Source organism: Mesoplodon densirostris, chromosome 3 (assembly GCF_025265405.1).
Source record: "Mesoplodon densirostris isolate mMesDen1 chromosome 3, mMesDen1 primary haplotype, whole genome shotgun sequence".
Taxonomy (NCBI): Eukaryota; Metazoa; Chordata; class Mammalia; order Artiodactyla; family Ziphiidae; genus Mesoplodon; species Mesoplodon densirostris.
Window position 1 is genome coordinate 25224655 of NC_082663.1, and position 17311 is coordinate 25241965.

Below are 17311 nucleotides of genomic sequence, written 5' to 3' on the forward strand. Positions count from 1 at the left end.
ATGTCCAAAATATGAAGCTCATGGAGCTCAATATCAAAAAAACAAACAATCCAATTAAAAAATGGGCAGAAGATCTAAATATACATTTCACCAAAGAAGACATACAAATGGTGAAGAGGCACATGAAAGGATGTGCCTAATTATTAGATAAATGCAAATCAAAACTACAATGAGGTATCACCTCACACTGGTCAGAATGGCCATCATCAAAAAAGCTACAAACCATAAATGCTGGAAGGGGTGTAGTGAAAAAGGAACCCTCTTGCACTGTTGGTGGGAATGTAAATTGATACAACCACTATCAAGAACAGTATGGAGGTTCCTAAACTAAAAATAGAACTACCATACAACCCAGCAATCCCACTACTGGGCATATACCCTGAGAAAACCATAATTCAAAATAGACATGTAGCACAATGTTCACTGCAGCACTACTTACAATATCCAGGAAATGGAAGCAACCTAAATGTTCATCAACAGATGAATGGATAAAGAAGATGTGGCACATATATACACAATGGAATATTACTCAGCCATAAAAAGAAACGAAATTGAGTTATTTCTGGTGAGGTGGATGGACCTAGAGTCTGTCATACAGAGTGAAGTAAGTCATAAAGAGAAAAGCAAATACCATATGCTAACACATATATATGGAATGTAAAGAAAAAGAAGAATGGTACTGATGAACCTAGTCAGGGTAGGAATAAAGACGTAGACATAGAGAATGGACTTGAGGACACGGGGAGGAGGGGGAAGCTGGGGTGAAGTGAGAGTAGCATCGACACATATACACTACCAAATGTAAAATAGCTAGTGGGAAGCAGCAGCATAGCACTGGGAGTTCAGCTCGGTGCTTTGCAACAACCTAGAGGGGTGGGATAGGGAGGGTGGGAGGGAGGCTCAAGAGGGAGTGGATATGGGGATGTATGTGTGCATGTGGCTAATTCACTCTGTTGTGTGACAGAGGCTAGTGCAGTATTGTGCAGTTATATTCCAATAAAGATCTATTTTAAAAAAATCAGTGACACACACACACAAAAAAGAGTGATCACTTCAAGATAGTACACATAGATGCTCTCTACTGGTGATATAAAAATGAAGATCTCAAACTGGAATTCAATAACTTATTTTTTGAGATCTTCAAATTAACTGTAAACTCTTTAAAATAAACATATGATATATTATATATATAAACATGTAAGTATATAAGATATATGTTATATATATTGATAAGAGTATTAATAAATATGAGTGTACACTCTATAAATGGATGAATGAGGATGTTACAGTAAGATGTGCAGTGTTTGAATATAGGTACTTTCCCTCTCTCTCTATGAGATAAAAAAGAGGATAACCATAGTAGCTACTTCATAAAGCTATTGTGACAAATAAATGGGATAATACATTTAAAATAATAAGAACAATGCTTAGCCTATAGGAGGTCCTAGATCAATGTTATATAACATGATCATCATTCCCACCACCACATCCGTCATCATCATCATTATCATCATCATCATCACCATCTTCACCACCAAGTACAACAGGTGATTTCCGTCTCTATATTAGCCTTTGGATACCAAGTAGTTCCACTGGACATATCACAGCCTGATAAGAAAAGAACAAAGGCAAACTTAATAGGCAAATAACCCTTTCCTGTAATGTGGAGGCCAAATGGTATCATGCTTTATCACACTGATTTCACAGTGATTCAAAGAGAAGACTGTTAGGAGAATGTTGAGTCATCTCTTGGCACATGGTAGTATTGAAGTCATTCCCACTCTCCCATTATTGGGTTAGAAACAGTAGGAATAGAAATTTATTTCTAGTCTTTGGTCTATGTGTATTTGTATATTATTAACATTAAAACAGTAACATTTAACCCTGAAATCAATGAGAAATGTTTCACTTTAAAGGGTGAACTATCTACCATATAAGTATAAGAAATATTTCAACAATAGAAGGAAGATCACTTGTCTGTCTGTCCTCATAACTGACAGGTTGATAAAAGCATTGGACTGTCAATGGATCTTAAATTCTCTAAGCCATAAATTCTTTTCTGGCAAAGTGAATGAGTTTATCTTAGAAGTCTCATGAGGCTCTAACAGTTGGTGATTCAATACATTACACAGAAATTATATCATCTTAATGTGACCCATAAATATACATACTGCTTTTTGATCAATGTGGATATCAACAATGTTTAGTGGAATAAATATCAAAATAAAAATTAGAAAGAACACAACTGTGCAAGCAGTAAGGGCAATCTCAAAGACATATCGGTCTACAATTTAAGGAGCTTACTATCATGGACTTAGGTAAATTGTTAAGTGTTTTTTTCTAATTCCATAATAATAAAAGATGACATACCTGAGCTACTGTGATTCTGAATCCTATGACCAGAAAAGCTACACATAAGAGTGTGTAATGTACATCCATCTCCCTTAAGAGACTTCAGATACTAGGTTAATTAAAGTAAACATTATTCTATTCTTACTTTATAAATGTTTAATGTACTGTTGGATCTTAATAAATATTTAATAATATTAGGAACCAACAGAGTGACAAAGTCACTTTCCCTTTATAGATACAGTGTTTTAACTGAAGTAAAGGAACTTTATCTATAAAGGCCAAATATTCTATAACTAGAGTATTCAGAACCCATAATTGTTAAGAGACCTCCATAGCGGTATCTATATTAGCATTTAAATGGAGCAATATTTTTTGAAACCAGTACCTCTGTTGAAATAATATGGTAGATTAACACAAAACAATCTGTTGAGCTATGATGTGACATTTTTCAATAAAATAAACAAACTGCTTCAAAAAATTGCCCAGAATAGATTTAATCCATTTCTTTTATTTAATTTTAGTTCCAACTAAACTTTCTATTTCTCACTCCAGGAAAATTCCTTCAAAGCTATTCTTGGTTAGAACTGACATGTATATGTGCTTCTATGTAAGACTGCATATAGATGTAGATATAAAAAAAATCTGTGCAGTCTTTAAAGTTTGTATTATGAGGAAGAAGAACTGAAGACAAAATTAGATTTGCTTTTGACAGTGAGTTTCAAGCTTTCTATGGAAAAATAAAGTGATTTTTTCTTTGTTTTTGTTTCATTTTTTTTTTGAACAAATTTTATCCAAAACAGTCCCTTCTTGTAAAATCTCTTCCCTAGCTCTTCTAGTTAGCTGGGATTACATAAAGTGAATTTGAGGTATAAGCCATGGTTTGGGTTGCTTTTCGCATACCATGTGTACTGTGAAGTAGAAAAAGTTCCTTCATGGACCGAGCAAGGAAAGAAGGAACATGTGTGTGAAAAAGAAAATGTGTCATCTTCCTTGGTCCCACACCCTTGTATTTTCCTAATAGACTCTCCTCCTTTTCCCAATGTATGTTTTGATTTCTTGAAACTTAAGGTTTTTGAATGACAAATTTTATAATACAAAAATTTCTAGAGACTAAATAAATATGTAGGAAAATGGATAAGGCTTAATTATTGAATTTATTTCTTTCAACTAAAACTGTAAACTCTCCTAAGTAGAAAGTATATAAATATCTTCAGATCTTTTTTTGAAGAAGTATAGTAATTTCAAGGACATACTATCCAAATGGTGGGTTAAGACAATGGATTTGTCTCATGCTATTACCAGAGATTATAAATATTTGTTCACAGTGAGATTTATTCAGAATGGGTTGAGGTTGTCGGATGGACATTAGATGAAAAATTTAAGCTATGCTCAGATGGACTGAATATAAATAAAGAAGTAGGTTTAATTTTCAGATTATCTTTGATATCACTTAGCTATCTAAATATCATTTAGAAGTTTATTATTTTTTTAATTCAATGTTTTGGAAAATGCAAAAGTGTTTCAATTCAAAGCACTGTAGAGAATTTTAGCACAGGATTAAGATCTGCTGTGATTCTACATTCAGAATTTCAGAACAAAGCTTAATTTCAACATTGCATTCTCCAAGATATAACTTCCAATCAGGTATAAAAATGACTTCTTCTTGTCACTGCTGTTTTTAAAGCACTTAATCCTGATGTGTACTCCCTACTTCAAAGATGGGACACCTGCTCAATTCAGAAAATCCTGTGCTAGACAATGCATATGACTGAATGACATCAAGTAATGACCCCTGGTCTGTTGTCTAGGGATAAATTATTTTTGGTTCAGTAGATTACACTCATTCATTTTTACACTTCAACACAGAAGAGCATGTATTTTATAGAGCATCACAGTTACTTAAATGTCTTAGGAAATGTCTCTATACATAACCATGTGATCAATACGAACAAACTTAAAAATAATGATTTCATCTCTTCTTGTTGTTAATATTGTGCCTATATCTTTGCATGTTAAAGTGATTAAACAAGAAGTCATTAGACTGAGATGGCACTAATGCCTTGGTGGCCTATATAAGCAAATCGAAACCTACACCAGAGTCAATTCCGTAAATGCATTCATATCTCAGAAAAAAAAAAAATTAAAAACCACCAATCACAAACAGCAAACTAGGCTTTCCTAAATAAGGCAATGACTTAAGCTACAGCCAATCAACGTCCTTGCTGTGCCTCCGGGTCTGCTCTGCCCTATGAAAGCATTTCCCATAACTCCAGTCGGCAGAGCACTGTTAGTCACTTTTGATTTGGCCACTGCAGGATTAAAATCTATCTAATCAAGTAAACTCTTTTTTTTTTTTTACAACTTTATTGGAGTATAATTGTTTCACAATGGTGCGTTAGTTTCTGCTTTATAACAAAGTGAATCAGTTATACATATACATCTGTTCCCATATCCCTTCCCTCTTGCATCTCCCTCCCTCCCACCATCCCTATCCCACTCCTCCAGGCGGTCAGGAAGCACTGAGCTGATCTCCCTGTGCTATGTGGCTGCTTCCCACTAGCTATCTACCTTACGTTTGGTAGTGTATATATGTCCATGCCTCTCTCTAGCTTTGTAAACTCTTGAAAATTCTAATCTAGCTCAGTTTATCTTTTAACATAAAGAAAGATTATAAGAGAGGAAATGGTTTGGACCAAGTTGTAGATACACTTTTCACAGCCAATGCATTCAACACTGGGTGAAAAACACACGTGTGGAGTAGAAAGAGCATATTTGTCTGACCCAAAAGACTAAACTAACATTTTGTCAGATATAATTCTAGATAAATTTAACGTTGGATAATAGCATTCAGGTAAGAAACCTGTCTAACCAGTTCTGCTCTTTTCCAGATAAGGGCAGATAAATTCCAAATTCTAAAATCCCCTTTGCCACTGTAGTCAGAGAAGATACTGATGATGTTACACAAAAAGCATCCTGTTTTTTTTCTTGTTACTGTCTAAGGCGGGATTAAGAACCTAAGTTTAGGTTTAAACTCCAGTTTAGATTCAATCATGAATTTATTACTCCAGCAATAAAGAGTTAACATTAAAGATATTACTCTCATTTTGATGAAGAAAGCATAGTATAGATGGAACAATATGTTGATTTCAGATTAAAAAAAGAGCAGAACTGTAGAGTCCTGGGTGAAGAAACATAAGCGATTCTGGTGTGGCAGATATAATTATATTTTTCTCAAACCAATTCATTTTTCCACTCATCACACAAGAAGAATATATTACCAGTTACCTCATGCTGCTAAGTGTGACTTTGTTCTGGCCACAGGAATATGACATTTTAAGTCTGATTTCTGAAATGTCCTCTATTCTCTATTCAAAGAGTTACAATATGACAAAGCCATACAGTGGAAGAAGTCTGGATACTTGTATCATTATACAGATTCTGTGGATTTCAAGAATCAGGTGAGCTGAAACTCTGCATGCCTTTCATTCTTTCCCTTTCCAAGCAGGAGATTTCATTCCAGTTATTTTTTTCCCCTGTTACATTCTTGGATATTTAGGGTGTGTGTATGAATGCACATGCATGCAATAATTTGTCTATAATTATTCATATGTTACTTTTCAGGAAAGAACTATCTAGACTTGATGAGAAAAACTGGATAAACTGGATATTCTGGATTTGCTCTGTGGAGACTGAATGATGAAATTCTGTGTTGTCACTCTTAGGGCAAAAGTGAGGGCATTCTATGTATAAAAAGAAAGATGAAATGTAACATTTGGAAAAAAGGATAGAGGAGATGCCTCAGAGAGTCACTTGACCTTCATTAAACTATGAAATTAGAAATTGTTTTAAGACACTGAGATTTGGGGGACTTTTATTAGAGAAATTATGAACTGTCCCTCTTAACACACACAAAAATACTGATGGCAGTATTTAAAAAATGGTGTTTAGAGCAAAATAACCCTTTTGAAAAGTATGACTGAAAAACATATAATTATTGTAAACTTTGAATATTTAGAGACTTCGAATTCTCTGTGCATAGTAATATGGATACTAATTAAAGGGCATGGTCAGCCAAGAACATGATAATGTGGACATGAATAGTGTGAATTAGGCACAAGAGGATCAGTAATAGAAGAGAAATTCAAAACAAAAGAGAACAGAGCTAGTGCAGGGTTTTAAAATGTCATAGTTAGGAGGAAATTAAAAATTAGTATTTGAACCCCCAAAGCCTATCATTTACATTTTTGTGCATATGGGATTGATTTACTAATAAAATATTCATCTAGGTCCTACCACTATCTTAGATTAAATTTTTTTGTCTTAATCTATAGAAAATTTATATCCATTGTATTTCATTATATGACTCCCATTGATTTCTCCCTTAACAGTTTCATTAACCTCCTCATTAAGAAGCATTCCTAATATTATTAATTGTTATTTGGTAGATCACATCTGATATGTGCAGTAGGGATAATATTGCCAAATTGGGCAAACAAGTTGAAAACAACACTGTGCATGGTCTAACCTAAGAAAGATTACTGTTCACTGTGCGTTACACTCTAGGAAGTTTAAAGATTATTAAGGGAAATAATATGTCTTTAGTGTAGAATCATTATCATAATTCCATCTGTTATCATTATTTTAAAAAGTGTTATGGGAATAACACTTGATCAGGTACTACTTAGAATTAAGTATATCCCAGATATAAATCATTTTCTTATAGGTACATTTCTCAATTACCTGCTTTGTATTGTTTCTTTCAGTGAAACACCAAAAATGCCTGAGCAATCTTAAAATGAATAGTTTGTTCCTATATAATATACTCATCAACAGGAAGTAAAATACGGATGCAAATAAAATCTTATACTCCTTCTACTCTTTTTTTCTAGCAGCATCAGTGATTCTGATAATGATCCGCTCTATTTTTCTTCATGATAGTAACAATTTTGGACATTTTCTCATCCACAAACCACATTATTATCCAGGCTGCATGCTGTAAATATATTATCAAGCCTTCCTTTGGAGCATCTGGAACACCCTGGTTTTATTGTCTAAGAAAATACACAAAAGCAGAACATACAAAGCTGCACACAACATTGGAACTGAGGTCAGTATCACTGGGCTAATATATCAGTGGAAAGTGGGAAGCTAATTCAGGGTTCTGTTCCTTCCTTAGAGTTGTGAATCTTTGCTTTGTTTCCATATGTTTGTGGTGGGAATAGAGTGTGGGTAGTTCATTGTAATTATCTTTAGAGGACAAGGAAAACAGAAAATTAAGCTAAATATTAAAGTAATTAAGGACAAAATCATTGCTTTCAATTCTGAGATCATTCTTTCTATGTAATTTGAACAGTTTATAGGCAAAATTGCCTAAGTGAAAATTCAGCTTTGGATATTTTGATTCCTCATTTGATTCACAGTGACCAAATTTTCATTGTTTGGAGCCAGGGAATTTGTGTCCACCACCATAATTTGTGAGGTGTAAAACTGAGGCATGCTTTTAATTTGCATTCTTATATTACTCAAGCAATGCAACATCCTCCAAAGATGTTATTATTCATTCCTTATCATTCTGTCTTTTATGCATGGGAGTCAAATGCTCAATGGAGGAAAAACTTCCATGAAGTCGAAGTCTTTACCAATTTTTTCATTATCATATTGGTTTTAATAATGGTTTTACTGGAAGACAATTCTGGACTTCTCAAGAAATAGATTTTTTTTTTAAATTTTAAACTTGGAATATAATAGCATAATTTTATTGCAAGATTTGTTTTTTCAACTGGCCTAAGGGTTAGAGGAAAATGGATAAATGAGTTTCTGACTGTTGGTGATTTAACGTACCATCTGTTTGAAGGAAAAATATTCACAGTATTTTAAAGTCTTCTTTGAAAATTCTATTTAATAGCTACTACACAAATATCTGTCGATCTAATTCACATAAAGTAACTTCTAAGAGGGTAGGAACAGGGTTTTTGTGGCTCACTGTCAATTTCCAATAAGGAAATTAATGGCACAAAATAGACTCCTGATAAATAAATGCTATTTAAATTTTAACTAGTTGGATGGACAAAATAAAAGAGCAATGGGCTCAGATTTTTATAAATTCAGAACTGTATAATACCTGTCACAAACTTGTCATATAAAACATACCTTCTTCGGCCATCAATTTCCTTACTTATAAATGAGGGATTCTACTGTTCAGTTTCTCTGACAGCTTTTGCTCTGAAGAAGTTCTTTCTAGCTTCATCCCAAGATTCCCACTTTCAACAATGTGTGGCTGACAAAGATATGAGTCCCCAGGCCTCATTCACAGCCGCCACCTCCCACATTGTTAGAGACAGTCTTCCTCTCCTTCTCTTGCTCTAATCCCTGTCAGTGACCTTAGGTGTTTGGTATCAACATAGAGTGTTTAACAGGCTCATCTCTCTGCCACAGAAGCCATAGAGGAAGTTGGACTGATGATTTTCTCTCTCCCTGGATCCTTAAGGGAGTTATTAAAATAGCACTTGTGTTGAAAAGGGAAACTTTTTTTCAAATTAGGCAGACTAAGCAAATAGAACAGAAGTGAAACAGGGTACTTTAGGAATATGAGCCAAAAACTTACGTAGGCTTCCTGAAGATAAAGTGCATTTTCTGCCTCAAGATAAGAAGCATATTCTTCCAAATAACCTGGAGTTTACTGATCCATAGTTCAGGCCCAGGTTAAATTTTTTTTCCATGGAAAGCGTTTACATAAACTACCCTTATAACAACCTAATGTCATGTTCCTTACGCCATTACACTTAAATGAAATACTTAGTAAGACATAACACATGCTAAGGTGGTTAATTTTACTACATTGTACATGATGCAAGCATGGAAATTATGTTAAAAAAAAGAATAATATTTTATTCTCATTTGGTTGATAATTACATATAGGATGATACCCAAAAAAGTAAGAGTGCACACTCTCGGAAATTAAATTCTTACAATATTTAAACATTTATTTTTTTTCTTTATATGCATTACAACAGCTGATTTCTAAAATCTGACAAATAAAATGAAAATTTACCATGAATGAACCCCTGTCCTAGTCTCCCTTTGCTGATACTTCTTTAATTTCTTGATGACTTGATATTTTCATCACAAAACATAATAGATTCATTTAGGAAAAATAGAATTATGGGGTCAAGATGATGTGCATTTCATCCAAGATGAAAACTGAAAAACACATCTTTCTCTGATTCTCACTTGATAATCATTAAACTGATTAAATAAACAACAACAACAAAACTTCCTTTTTTAAAACTGTTCTTTTTTAAAAATTCTAATATTAAATTTAGCTCTTCAAGACCTTTCAAAATTTCTTGGACCCTCCCAAATTTTATTTGGCTTATTAGGGATATTTTGGCTTCATCCCTTTAGACTTTTTTTTTTCCACTTCCTGTGTGCTTTTTTTAAAATTTTTATTGGAGTATAGTTGATTTACAATGTTGTGTTAGTTTCAGATGTACAAGCAAAGTGAATAAGTTATACATATACATATACCCACTCTTTTTCAGATTCTTTTCCCATATAGGTCATTACAGAGTATTGAGTAGAGTTCCCTGTGCTATAAAGCAGGTTCTTATTAGTTATCCATTTTATATATAGTAGTGTGTACATGTCAACCCCAATCTCCCAATTTATCCCTCCCCCCCATTTTCCCTCTGGTAACCATAGGTTTGTTTTCTACATCTGTGACTCTATTTTTGTTTTGTAAATAAGTTCACTTGTATTCTTTTTTTTTTTTTTTTTTTCCAGTACGCGGGCCTCTCACCGCTGTGGCCTCTCCAGTTACGGAGCACAGGCTCCGGACATGAAGGCTCAGCAGCCATTGCTCACAGGTCCAGCCACTCCGCAGCATGTGGGATCCTCCCGGACCGGGGCACGAACCTGTGTCCTGTGCATCAGCAGGTGGACTCTCAACCACTATGCCACCAGGGAAGCCCCTTCTTTTTTTTTTTTTTTAGATTCCACATATAAGTTGAATGAAATTTGTCTTTCTCTGTCTGACTTACTTCACTCAGTATGACATCTCTAGGTCCATCCATATTGCTGCAAATGGCATTATTTCCCTTTAGACTCTTAATAACAATGTCAGGTAAGGTTGCAACTCTGCATTAGGAGACTAGAATCATAAGGTATAATCCCAACTCTACCAAATGATATTTGTCTTACTACTTGTTTTCATCTTTTCATTATAAAATTATGGGTTGCAACTACATCTCTAAGGCCTTCTTCGATCTCCAATTAACAAAAAGAAAGCAAATTACATTTTGTGGACTTATTATGCTTCAGATCCTTTGCTAGGACAGGGGAAACCTAGGACAAAGATGAAACCATCTTTTTTTCCCAGATGGACTTTGGAATCAATTGGGAAGGATATAGTTGAGTGTGGACTGAACATGGGAGTAGTCAACCATCTCCAGATAACAACTGATTTCAGAAAGCAACCTGGAAGAAGAGACACACCTCACAGGAGTCGTTTTATGCTCTCCTATTCTTCAATTGCTCCTCTTTTTACTGCGATGACTCTTCCACATCCATTATACTCTAGCAATCTCTTTCCCACCTTCCCCATCACAATTACCTGAACACACTAAGCTTATTCCTGCCTCCAGGCCTTTTTATTTTCTCTTCCTTCTGACTGGCTTGCTCTTCTACTGGCTCCTTTTAAAAGCAGGTATTTACTTTTTAATCAAAGTCATATATATATAGATATATATACATATATATCTATATATATATGCACACACACACACCCCTAATTTATAACTTGAAATGTATTAAAATGATTATAATAAAGAAAACAAAGACCTGCCTTCAGAGGCAATTCACTTCAACTTTATAAGTTTCTTCTGGTTTATATCTATGTGTAACAACAAAGAAATGTGTGTTAAGGAAATTCCATTTTATGAAAATCAACAAGAGAATGTATGAGAGAAACAGACAGGATCCAGCAAGAGACTTGGCTCTTACAAGTGCCAAGTGTATGTCTAGTTACTCAGAAAAATATGTGGTCACCAATTCCAGATTGAGGACTCTTAGATACTTAACGTGGACCCTAAGAACCTTTTCACCTGGGTGATTTTAATTAGCAATAAAACCACACAAAGCACCTATTTTTTTACCTAGAAAATTAACTGAGTCATTCTTTAAGTAAGTTCTAGTAAATAAAGCTATAATAATTTACCTTTTATGAAAATAGAAAAACAAACTTACAAAGTTAATATCATACCCTAAAACTGACTCAATAATGTACTTCAGTGATTGTTTTCTAAACACCAGGAAATAGATTCTCCTGGGGAACTTCAAATTATTAGTCTAATTATAAACTGTATCTACTAAATATAATTTATAGAAAAAAATCACAAAGATCTCTCTCCTTTTCTAAAGCAACAGTACTATGTTTTGTATTATTCATTTTCCCATTTTTTGTTTTATTATTTATAGGTATTTCACAAATATATAGTGTATTTTATTAGTCTATCACTTTCCATAATAACAATTTTTGTCTAGCCAAGTAGACTGTAAATTCTTTGGGACTATGGAAAAGTTCAATTTTCTTTCCCCACAGAGTAACTTGCTTAGATTTTGTATCACAATAGGTATTTTTATTTATAGAAGAAAAAGAGGTCATAAAGGAAAATACACTTGGTTATTTTGAGTAGTTTACTCAAACCAAGTTTTTCATAATCGTTGAAATATATTAAAATGTTAACAATTTGTACCATTAATCATTCCATTCATAATAACAGTAAAAGCATTCATTTTCTCATAGAGTGGAACTCTTCCTTCTTCAACAGATGTAAGTGAACATCTAACTGGAACTGTACTTGAAAAAGTCACACCATTCAGCTATCAGCAAATAAACAATCTGATTAGTTCTGACACCAAGACCTTTCTAGTAATCTAAAATACGATGTCTCATGCAAGTTACTGTTTAACAATCACACAGAAGGCTAAGTAGCAAAAAGAAGATTAGTGTTTTTGGATACCAGCAGTATATCATCAGCAATATTTCTGACAAATAAAAGTCATTAGTTTACTGACATTTTTAATGAAATCATGATTAATAAATGCATCTCAAAGATCTACATCAAAGTCAAGGCATTTGGGTGATAAATGTAAACATGCAGAATTTGCTTTGCCAAAAGCTGTGTGTTTCACTTACACAGCTCCACTGATTGATATGTCCATTATTCTAATACATAATTTATCACATCAAGGGGGACAATTCATTATGTGCATAGTATAACCAGGGAGTTCTAAACACCAAAACCTTTAGGAGACTTAACAGGTTGCCTAGGTTCTCAAATTCTTTTTTCATTATAAAGTGGAGACTTGAAAAAAAAGTAACAAAAATAGCATTTACCAAAACAAGACAAAACCTCAAATGTTATAGTTTTAATTTACTTGAGAGCATTTGACACATTCTTTCCCCAGGTAACATTTCTATCACCCTCTCTGTTTTCCTTTCTTATGATATGTCTATCTGTTGTTAAACTTAAATCAATAAGAAATGGGATGGTGTCCCAATCCCTGTCAAATAAAAATTCTGTGGCTGTATTGCTTAAACTAGGAAGAGCAGTATGTACCATTCTACTTCAAAGCTCATTGAATTAAATTATAGATTACGGCATTCCTCTCTCTATTTAAAACATGAGACATGGAATAGTATAGCACGTTGGGTTTCCAGTCATTCATTCTTTGATGCAGTCATCTGCAAAACTCAAATCTACTGCCATATTTTGATGTAATCTAGAACTCAAAAAATGAATTTAACAGATCCTATGAATATCTTATTAGGAAAAATACATGCTTTTGCTGAAGATAAAAACTGTGGTGATAGATGGGATATTCCTCTGAGTTTCTGATGTGTACTTGATTTTTAGAAAGCTAAGAATTTGAATATAACCTTCAGATAAACACAGAAGGCAGTATTACAGAAATGCCTTTACATTTTTAGACATAAAGAGAGAACAGATGACTGAGCATACTGATTAGTTGATAGTATCAAATTTTATGCCTCCATAGCTAACAATCATTTAACTGCACTTTCTTCATTCTCATCAGCAGAATCATAAAAAAAAGCCAACATTTAAAATTGTGTGTTTTTTTTAATTAGCGGAAATGCACTTAAGGATATCCAGTTCTGAATTACAACTTTAAAACTATATTTTAAAATTAAATTAATCTATTTCAACTTGATCTACAGAAATGATGTACCCATTTAAAGGATCAAATGTTTCACATTGTTTTCTTAAGGATATTATAAAAATTAAGTAATTGAAATGGAATATATTTATTTGATAACAGTGTCTATTTTAAGTAAGGAAAGCTGTCAGAAATTACACCAGGAGACATAACTTTGCAGGATTATATCCACAAGATTATGTTTTTGATCTTTTGAGTGTCACTATAATCAAAACACCATAATCAAGAAACAGTCACAGGGCTTCCCTGGTGGCGCACTGGTTGAGGGTCCGCCTGCCGATGCAGGGGACATGGCTTCGTGCCCCGGTCCGGGAAGATCCCATGTGCCTCGGAGCGGCTGGGCCCATGAGCCATGGCCGCTGAGCCTGCGCATCCGGAGCCTGTTCTCCACAACGGGAGAGGCCACAACAGTGAGAGGCCCGCTTACCGCAAAAAAAGAAACAGTCACAACATTAAAGACATTATTTATCTACTCCTAAAATAGTTTTATTGATATATCCTGCTCCCCAAACTATTTAAGCGACTTTTATTCTGCCTTCAGCAAATTTAGTGGCTATTTTGGAATAGAGAGATATAGAATCAAAGCATTTTGGAGGCTTCTAAAACTGATTTACAAATCCTATCTTCAGTTCCCAATTTTGAATTTGAGTTTGGTAAAGTGATTGGCATTATAACTGCATTACTTTACACTCCAAATAGATCATTTAACTCACTATTTCGATAGGGATTATCAATGGGGTGAAAGAAAAGTCTAAATATTTCAAATATTTTAGTTTAGTATATTTTATTTGCATCTATACATATTTATTTAGCATTTCAGTTCATAGAATTAGTATCTCTCCTGCTCTTTTGGCTCAACCACCTGTGCCTTTTTTCAGGCCTGTAGCACCAAAGCACCTGCTTCTGAGAGGAGCTATTTGATCCCTCACACAGGTATTTGTCGGCTGTGTCTCTAAATGATTATGTAAACCATTTCAAGGTGTGAGAGAAAAGGACTTGTCTCACCTACAGCTTTGTCCATGATGTTACGAACTGAAGTTTGTGTCGCCCCCAAAATTCATATGTTGAAAATCGAATCCCAGTGTGATGGTATTTGGAGGTGGGGCCTTTAGAAGATAATTAGATCATGAGGGTGGAACCCTCATGTATGGGATTAGTGTCCTTATAAGAAGAGGCCAGAGAGCTAGCTTGCTTTCTGCCATGTAAAGACACAGCAATAAGATGGTTGTCGGCAACCAGGAAGAGTTCTCACCAGACACTGAATCAGCCTGTACCTTGATCTTGGAATTCCCAGCCCACAGTACTGTGAAAAATAAATTTCTGTTGTTGATAAGCCACCCACTTTATGGTATCTTATAGCAGCACAAGCTAAGTCAATAATACCTGCTGAATTTTGAACAAGATACAGTCAATTTGCTATCATTAAAATTTGTCTTTAAAAGTGTTCTATTCATTTATATTTATTAATATTTATTTTAATTTAAAAAAATACATTTGCCTTTTTAATCAACAGATGCTTTCAATTTGAATCAATCGCACTATTTAAGTGATCAAATGTTTCTGAATGGATCAAAGACGTGTATGTCATCAAAGACGGTGAAGTAGAGTGTCAAAGTGCACGGAGGCATCAGATCCCTAGGTTAAAATTTCATCTTGCTCTCCACTGAGCAGCCTTGAGTAATGACTTACTCTCTCTAAACTCCAGTGTCCCATAAAATCAGAGGTTAATTTTACAATATCATCTCTTAGATAACTTATGAAATGGCTGATGATCCATTGAAGTAATGGATCTGTATCCAAAATTCATAGGATATTTGTCTTTACTTTCTAAAAGAACTATAATACAATTTTGAAAATAAATAGAACAGATTAAAGACTAGAAATAGTTCCTTCTCTATAGTTACTGTGCTAACAATAACCAGAAAGCAAAGAGGACATTTGATAAGAGAATCTTATTGATTTTTCCCCCAATTATGCTAGGCAGATTCTATTTATCCACTCTCTTAAACGGATATGAATATGAATTCCCAGAGGTATTTTTAACAAGGTTTCAGGGAAAGGTTTCCATCTCACTGCACTAACAGGATTTGCATGTAGTTGACAGCTGCAGCACATAAATTAAATAAAATTTTATTGATGTGCTAAAAACATGCCATTTACACAAAATATAGCTAAGCCAACATTTACTTTAGATGAAACAGAAAACAAGAAACATTTGCCCTGAACCAAATGTTAGTATTTGCTAACAAAATACTTGTTTGTTTATTTGATTTCATTTTATTTTTGTATGTGTGTTTTGCAAAAGCAACAAGCAAATGAATTAAATGTGACATTTTAGTCATTATGAAATAGTTGCTCCTATATGTCTCTAAAATAGATTACTTGGCTAAATAGTTTAAAAGTTAAAGCAGGAAACTAAACAGAAAATGACAAGACCTGGGTACTAGTTCTCAGTCTGTTATTAATTACCTGTATTTCTTATGTGAGTTGAATGCTTTCTTTCTTCACTGTTGGGTTCCTTATTGTTAAAAATAACGTTTTCAAAGTCCTCTGCTAACTATAAAATTCTATAGTACCATCATAATTTAAAACTGAACAGAATCATACTGCCAAGGAGGAATAATTTACATTGGAAATAGCTTAACACAGGGAGCATCTTGTTCACAAAATGTTCATGTATTTGTTGCCATCTCCCATTTGCTTTTTAGCAATTTAGTCAAACATGATTCATGCACTTATCTAAAATGTTATGATCAGCACATTTTATAAAGCAAAACAAAACAACAACAGCAACACCCAGAAACATTCTTCGATGAACTTCTCATGAAAGCAAATCAGAAGTCCACATTTCATATCCAGAAGACCCACGGTATCATGTACTTGACACATTGAATGAAGCACTTTCACAAAATCAGCTCAGTAAGCTTTCAAATTGCTAAGGAAATTTCTTCAGTTAATCCAGGAAGAGCATATGGCTACAGGCCAACAGAAAATGCATTTTCAAAAAATAGGGGAAGAAAAGTCTTGATATTGGCCATTATTATACAATAAAGCCAAAGGCCAGCTTTCAACACATGAAGAACTGAGAATGAGATGGTAAAAGTGGTAAGCTTTGCCATGAAGTAGCACACACATGAATCAGTGATAGAAGCAGAGGCTATGTTGTTGATAACTCTTATGCTCTTAGGCTGCTTTGCAAAATACTACAGCTAATGGGGTTGGGAGAGAATGATACAGAGAGAGTCAACTGTTTTACCCAGAATGCCAAGGGCCAGATATAGGTAAAGATGAGTTGGACAGAAATGTGGCTCATGTGAATTCTCAATTACACATGACACATATCTTTCCTGTTAAAGCAATGACATGGACAATTGTATATCTGCATATTTTACATTCAAATAAAGCCAGTTCTGTCATCTGCAATGGTGGTTTTCTAAACACAAGTGTACATCTTCTAACTTGAAGTTTAGAAAGATGATAAAATGACTACTATACTTACTTGAACATAGATCAGAAGGCATTTATAATATTTACTTGCAAATCATATATAATAAAGTAGATATATTATTGAAATTTTTGCGTTATCTCATGAGTGGAAAGTCTCTGATTTTTGCTCAAAAATTAAGGATGGTTTGTTCAATGAACCAAGGAACAGAAAAGATTACACTGCTGATTTTATCTGTATTGAAAGATTGTTTACCAGTTACCTTAAGGCTAAATT

General features: G+C 34.0%; 1 pseudogene; it reads left to right on the forward strand.

The window, feature by feature from the left end:
* Positions 1-1464: 1464 nt before the first annotated feature.
* Positions 1465-17311, forward strand: part of LOC132486723 (paraplegin-like) — a 52500-nt pseudogene continuing 36653 nt past the window's right edge.